Raw genomic sequence first — 8,370 nt, forward strand, 5'->3', positions numbered from 1 at the left:
GTGTCTTTCTGCTCCTGGGATACCTCACTCAGAATGATCTTTTCTAGTTTCCACCATTTGCTTGCACATTTCATGATTTTCTTGTTTTTAATTGCTGAGTAGTATCCCATTGTGTAAAAGTACCACAATTTCTGTATCCATTCCTCCATTGAGAGACATCTGGGTTGTTTCCAGATTCTGGCTATTATGAATAAAGCTGCTATAGACATGATTGAGCAAATGTCCTTGTTGTGTACTTGAACCTCCTTTGGATATATGCCTAGGAGTGGGATAGCTGGATCTTGAGGCAGTGCTATTCCTAATTGTCTGAGAAAGTGCCAGATTGGTTTTCAGAGTTATTGTACAAATTTACATTCCCACCAGGAGTGGAGGAGGTTAACCCTTTCTCCACAACCTCTCCAGCTTGTGTTGTCACTTGAGTTTTTGATCTTAGCCATTCTGATGGGTGTAAGGTGGAATCTCATGGTCATTTTGATTTGCATCTCTATGATGGCTAAGAGCATCTTTTTAGGTGTTTCTCTGACATTCTATATTCCTCTAGAGAGAATTCTCTTTTTAGCTTCTTCCCCATTTTTTTAATTGGATTGCTTGATTTGTTGCTTCTTAATTTCTTTATATATTCTGGATATTAGCCCCCTGTCAGATATAGGCTTGGTGAAGATCCTTTCTCAGTCTTTAGACTGTCGTTTTTGTTTTTATTGGTTTTTTTTTTCTAATGACAATGTCCTTTGCTTTACAGAAGCTTTTCAGTTTCATGAGGTCTCATTTATCAATTGTTGCTCTAAGAGCCTGTGCTATTGGTGTTCTGTTCAGGAAGTTGTCTCCTGTTCCAATGAGTTCTAGGGTATTCTCCACTTTTTCTTCTAACCAATTTAATGTATCTGGTTTATGATGAAGTCTTTGATCCACTTGGACTTTAGTTTTTTGCAGGGTGATAAATACGGATCTATTTTCATCTTTCTGCATGTAGCCAACCAGTTGGACCAGCAACATTTGTTGAAGATGCTGTCTTTTTCCATTGAATGGTTTCGGATTCTTTGTCAAAAATCAAGTATTCAGAGGTGTTTGGGTTTATTTCTAGATCCTCTATTTGGTTCCATTAATCTACTTTTTTGTTTCTATACCAATACCATGCCATTTTTATTACTATTGCTCTGTAGTACACCTTGAGCTCACGGATGGAGTTACCTCCAGATGATCTCTCATTGTATAGGATCATTTTGGAAATTCTGGGTGTTTTGTTTCTTCATATGAAGTTGACAATTTTTCTTTCAAGGCCTGTAAAGAATAGTTTTGGTATTTTGATGGGAATTGCATTGAATCTGCAGATAGCTTTTGGCAGGATGTTCATTTTCACTATGTTAATCCTACCAATCCATGAGCATGGGAGATCTTTCCATCTTCTGATATCTTCTTCAATTTCGTTTTTCAGAAACTTGAAGTTTTTTTCAAACAGGTCTTTTACCTGCTTGGTTAAAGTCACCCCAAGGTACTTTATTTTATTGGTGGCTATTGTATAAGAGTGTTGTTTCCATGATTTCTTTCTCGACCTTTTTGTCTTAGGTATACAAGAGGGCTTCTGATTTTTTTGAATTAATTTTGTATCCAGCCACTTTGCTGAAGGTGTTTATCAGTTGAAGGAGTTATCTGGTTAATTTTTTGGGGTCAGTTATGTATACTATCATATCATCTGTGAATAGTGAAACTTTGACCTCTTTCTTTCTGATTTGAATCCCCTTGATCTCCTTTACTTGTGTTATTGCTCTATCTAGGACTCCAGAACTATGTTGAATAGATATGGAGAGGGTGTGCAGTCTTGCCTTGTACCTGATTTCAGAGGTATTGATTTAAATTTCTCTCCATTGAATTTGATGTTGTCTATAGGCTTGCTGTATATTGTCTTAAAATATTTAGGTATGTGCCTTGTATTCCTGATCTCTCCAAGACTTTAAACATGAATAGATGTTGGTCAGCATCTGTTTTGATACCCTGATGGAGAGAGTCTTTCAGTGGACCTCTGAGGTAGGCTTGTGTTCTGTTCCCTGATTTCTCCATCTTCTGATGGTGGTTCCATTTTCCTTTCTGAGTGAGGATTAATTATCTTAAAAATGTCTTTTTTCTTGCTTAGCTTCTTTAGGTGTACAGATTTTAGCATGTTTATCCTATATTATAAGTCTAATATCCACTCATAAGTGAGTATATACCATGTGTGTCTTTCTGCTTCTGAGATAACTCATCAGGATTATCTTTTCTAGTTCCTACCATTTGCCTGCAAATTTCATGATTTCCTTGTTTTTAATTTGCCAAAGACTGACCCTGATCCATGAGCCAGAGAAATCTCTCAGACTGACCCTGAGTCAGAAACAGAGAGTCCCTCCAACCAACCCTGAGCTGGGAGCCAAAGGATTCCTCCCTTAGAAAAACATTGACTCAAGATGACTGGAATAGATTAGCGCAGAAAAGGCTTACTGAGGAAATTTGCAAGATAGTAGCCCTCAGACAGCTGCACTAACAGCCCCTTCTCCCCTCCCCCCCTGCCTTTGAGCCGGAGTTTATGCAAATTCCAGCTCAAATCCTCCCTCCTAACAGCTCACCTTCCCCCTCCCCATTCCCTCCTTTCCCTCGTTTATATTCTGTACTTTGGCTTACAATAAACAGACCTTGACAAGATTTAGATTGATCTCATTCTTCTTTCTAGCCCAGAGTCCCACCCAATAACTAGTTCCGTAGGCGGGACATTAATTGCTGAGTAGTAGTTCATTGTGTAAATGTACCATAATTTCTATATCCATTCCTCTATTGATGGACATCTGGGTTGTTTCCAGGTTCTGGCTTAGTAAGACTAAAGCTCCTACAAACTTGGGTGAACAAACGTCATTGTTGAATACTTGAGAATCTGTTGGATATATGCCTAGGTGTGGTATACCTGGATCTTGAAAAATCACTATTCCTAATTGCTAAGAATCTGTTTCAAGTTATATACCTGCAAGTTGTAGTGCTATAGCAAAGTAATATAAGGCATATATAAAAAAAAAAAGAGTTTCTATTTTCTACCCCCTTCTATGCTCTTGTTATAACCAATATTGTGATAAGATCTCATAGGTTCTAAATTTTAACATTGATTAATGGAGTTCTGATAAGCTGATGGAATACTGACTGCTTATTATTCCTTTTGGCTGTTTCCTGAATACAGACTTAAGAGTGCTTCTCAACATTCTAAACACATGTCTGCCAATTTGTATATTTAGCCCTCTGGACTGCAAAAATAATGTTTATGTGTTTTTTAACCTCAAACAGCATGAGTCGACTTACCCTGTCTTACAAACACATATTAGTTTTCTAAAATAGCTATCTCAATACAATGGTGATAGGAACATACTTTCTTTTGTGCTCTAAAATTCACATAACTTTCAGGAAATAAAAAACTCATAAAATATGGAGCTAGTGCAGCTCAAATAGACTCCAGGTAATTACAAACACCTGATGTTGAAATGGGATATTTCCCTCAGTCTTGGGATTCCTCACTTTCCCCAAATACTAGACAAATTTTAATTTCTGTTCCTAATCTATATTTGTCTTTGCAGATTTTCACCTGGCTGACAGGCTACATTCAGTGCTCTCCTGTGGATTGTGATTTGGTGAGATATGGACTTGCTAAAAGCTGATATAAACTAGTCCATGCAATGTGATTGCTTCTTGTCTCTTCAACTGGATCACTCATCAAATGTTTCTGATCAGTGCCCCATTGCCTAGACTTTGCCTGGTCTTTCAGCCTTCCTGAATCCTGATAATATTGTCTTAATGGAAAAATTTATAGAAGAGAAAATGTCATCCATTATCCCACCTACCAGACTGAAACACTAAGTCAAAGGAAAACCTGGTATGGAGGACAAATGGCTACCTATTGACATACCAGAAAATAGGCCTTTATTTCTATTTCTTCTGGTCACGTTTTGTCCCCATTTCATGATTTTGCTTAGCAGTAGAAAAAAAAAAATTGTATTTCCACAATGCAACTCATGGTGTTAAAGTGTCAACACAAGTCCTTAAACCCATTTAAAGATTTGAGAAGAAATCCTATTTGAGTTGGGGAAAGGAAGATCCTGGCAAAATGAGCCTGACCAACTCTGTGACAGGCTTCCTTTACTTGTTAGAACAGGTCCAAGAGTTATAAAAAACAAAACAAAACAAAACAAAACAAAACAAAACAAAACAAAAAAACCTCAAAAAAGGGTCACCAATCAGACATAGGCCAGACATCTGGCCTGGGGTACATATGGTTGTTTACCCACTGGTTTGAAAACAAGTAAGCCTTGACCAGAGTCACCAGCCAATCCCAGTATTGGTCACATAGCCTCAGTAGGAATTCCCATTTCTATCTTTACAAGTCGCCTTCAGGCTCAGGAAAAAATTGCTGAAGTACCTTTTCAACATATTAGAGCAGATATTACAATGTCTCTCAGTCCCTACCTTTTAACATGGTATGGCTCTAGTCCACTGTCCTCTACCCTGAAATCTTCAGGAAAGAGCTAGGCTGCCCAAAGATATTATTTTCAACATAATCAAGGTATTTTGCTTACCTGCTATTTTCCTTTTGGCCATTTTGTTCTTTTTGAATCCTGCTGCCATACATGGTTTTCATCCCTCTTATCCTCTCCCATTCTTCCACATGGTTCAGTGCCATGTCAATTCTGGTCTATTCCTGACCTCTCTGCTATTGACTATGCTCTTCTATAGATCTATAATAAACTCCTTCTACCATACGTAGGAGTAGACATATTCCTTTTCTTTTTCTTTTTTTCATTCAAACCCCTAGCGATTATCAATAGAGAAATACACTGTCTCTGAGAAATTATTTTGAAATACATGTTCTTCACTACGGGGGAAATGTCAGGGTACTAATGCCTCATAGTGAGTAGTGCCCATGTATGCTTCTAATGTATGCCCATTGCATATTGTCCTTATCCTCAAAATCCTAACCCAGTCAGTGGTGCTAAAGCTAAGAGGCTTTGTTCCAACCTCCAAGGCACTATTAATGCCATAGTGCTTTTCTTTGGTTGCTTTCTGGCTTGATATGAAATTATTTATAAAATTTTTGTCACCCCAGAGTTAGTCATATGAATCAATGCGATTAGGATTCTATGTCCCTTTTTTTTTTTGTCAAAAGTATTTCTGTACATGATCTTGAGATATATATTTTTAGGAATAAAGACCTTCAATGTCTGGACTACATTTGCAGAATAGAGGAAAATATAAGCAGTTGATACACTTGGAAAATCACATGAATTGAGTTAAATGAGTAGATGCCTAGAATAGGATTACATGCATATAGCAAATATCTACCAAAACCATCCTGGCAGATGTTGCTGATACAAGAGCTCGTAGTTCAGGTCTTCTGATTGGGAAGTTTCATGGCAATCACAGTCTTCACTGTGGTCTTCTGTTTACTTAGCCACATGGGGTACAACAGCATAGTCATGCTGATTATTGAAAGCACAACTGTCAACATCCCCAATGGTAACACATAGATTTTCTGTTTCCTTAGTAGATCATCTTTTCTAATGGGAAATATTGGTGGAAAATCAAGAGTGCTTTCACCACAGAGGTCCACCACCTTGTTCAGCTCACAGCCATAACTGTGCAAATGATGTTGAGAACCATAAACAATGCCTGGCTTCTGATTTAGAAGGACCCGGGGAGATGGGGGAGGGACTGGGAGGGAATGAGAAATCGGGACACGGCTGGGATACAGAGTTAATAAAATGTAACTGATAAAAAAAATAATAAAAAAATTATTAAAAAGAGAAAGAAAGAAAAAAAAAAGAGAACCATAAACAAGATGGAAGTGTTATAACATAAGACCACAAAATCAGGATATGGAGCTCTGATCCAGCAGAATAAAATATATCCACTGTTCTGAAAATAAGAACTAAGGGCTGCATAAAAGTAACTAATAACAAGCCCTGTGTATACTCAATTTCAATTGAAATAGTCCAGCTGTAGTTCACAGCAATGTGCACTTGGACACTAGTTATTGAGCCTGATTTGATTTTTTGACTTCTTCATAATAGTAAGCTTCACAGAGTCCAACATATGCAAGGTGTATAACGTTGTTTTTGAATTCCCACAGACACCAGTATCTACTGGTAGCTAGGCTTATGTCAAAGCCCCAGATCATAAAGCTGCAAAAAAGACTTCACAATCTTAAAATCCTTTTCCTCTCTTCAGCAGCTCTATAGATGATGTCAAAGATGCATGGAATCAACAAGAAACACCAGGTAACAGAGAAGACACAGCACAAGTCATTGTTAATTACCTTTAACTAGTCATATTTTCTTCCTTCTGCCTAAAAGTTGCATTTAAGATTTTTATATACTGCATATTACTCTTGAATATATTGACCATAAGAACAAAGAAAATGCTTTTCTCTCATTCAATGTTTTTAAAAAGATTAGAGAGTGCTCAATGAATAAAAGGAAACGTAGTTCTTGAAAAAAAGACCAGAATTTGTTACCCAGCATCCTCTTTTGACAGTTCACAACCACCTCCAAGGGAAATAATTTTCTCTTCTCTCCTCCAAGGACATGATACATACAAACATATACTCTGAAGAAACACATGCATCTATAATAAATGAAATATCATTAAACATTTTACATGTTTTTGATGTTTTCGAGTATTTTCCCTGCATGCACATCTATGTATCATTGTGAGACTGGTGCATGTAGAGTCCAAAAGAGAGTGTTGGACACTGATTCTTGAAATATGGCCACAAAGAAGGTTATCGGAACTAAACTCTAGCCCTCTCAATGATGATCTAGTGAACTTGGGAGGATCAAGGCAATTCCCATCAAATTACCAACACAATTCTTTACAGACCTGAAAAGAAAAATTCTCAACTTCTAATGGAAAATCAAGAAACCCAGAATTGCTAAAAGAATCTTCTACAATAAAAGATTTTGTGGGTGTATCTCCATTCCTAATCTCAAGCTGTATTATAGAGCAACAGTTAATAAAAACTGCATGATACTGGCATAGAAACAGATGGTGTGTCAATAGAATTTGAATAGAAGATCCTGAAATAAACCCACATACTTATGTACACCTAATTTTTGACAAAGATTGACAAAACCATTCAATGGAAAAGAGGTAGCATCTTCAACAAATGGTGCTGGTCTAACTGGATATCTACAGGTTGAGAAAATGCAAATAGATCCATACTCATCACCCTGCACAAAACTAAAGTCCAGGTGGATCAAAGACCTCAACATAAAACCAGACATATTAAATTGGTTAGAAGAAAAAGTTGGAGGGGACAAGAAGGCTGCACCAGGAAAACACTGAGTCTGAGGAGCAGGACAACATTTTTCATTCAGCAACCAAGAGACTGAACTATGGGCCCTAAAACAACAGTGATTGTGTTTTCCAGGTGAGAGGAAACCACCATGGCATGGGAATCAGTTGGGTCCACACTCAGATCACCCAGCCAGAACCTGGAAGAGAGCCTGGGTCCTGCAGGCACTAGGTCGCCAGACTAGACCCACCCGCCTGCTTGTCATGGTCACCTTCCCAGGCTGATTGGTGGGCACAAAACCCACAAGTGACTGGGAGTCCCAGACTGGAGAAAACCCCACAGGGAAGGAAGGAAATGGTACTGACTTAGGTCACCTAGTCTTTCCCTGAAAAAAGTCTCACAGACCAACAGGTATGAGCCGTCATCACTGAACATGACTACAGCTGCAGGCACAGACAGTTGCTGCATGCCAGCTTTCCAGCACAGTCAGAGCTGTGCACCCCAGGGCAACAAAGACTGTGAGACCCTGTTGGGAGAGAGCCCCAGAGGGAAGGAAGGAAATGGTACTGATTTGGGTCACCCAGTCTTTCCCTGGAAAAAGTCTTGCAGACCAGCAGATACAAGCAGCCATCACTGAACTGGGCTCCAGCCTAGAGCACAGTTTCTATGTGCCCAGCTCTTAGGCACAGACAAAACTGTGCACCACAGGACACCAGAGACTGGAAGTCACTGTCAGGAGAAATTCTCACAGGGAACGAAACAAAGGCCACCCAGTATATCCCTGGAAAAGGGCCCATGGACCTGTACAACCCAGGGACCTACTGTGCTCAAGATAGACTGCTGTTACCAGGAGAGCTGTACCCACCCACCACAGATTACTGTTTGGGTACTGGGGCACAGAGCCCCAACCTCAGTCCTACAAAAGCTCAGAATCCCCAAGATCAACCCCCAGATATTGATCCAAGGCACAACCAGTTATTCCTAACAAAACTGACCAAACCACAGGATACACAGGTTATAGCAGCAGATCACTAAATATACAGCAAGAAACCCAGAAGCAGGGCAGCTGTCTTCAG

The sequence above is a fragment of the Meriones unguiculatus genome, assembly GCF_030254825.1.
Source record: "Meriones unguiculatus strain TT.TT164.6M chromosome Y unlocalized genomic scaffold, Bangor_MerUng_6.1 ChrY_unordered_Scaffold_23, whole genome shotgun sequence".
Taxonomy (NCBI): Eukaryota; Metazoa; Chordata; class Mammalia; order Rodentia; family Muridae; genus Meriones; species Meriones unguiculatus.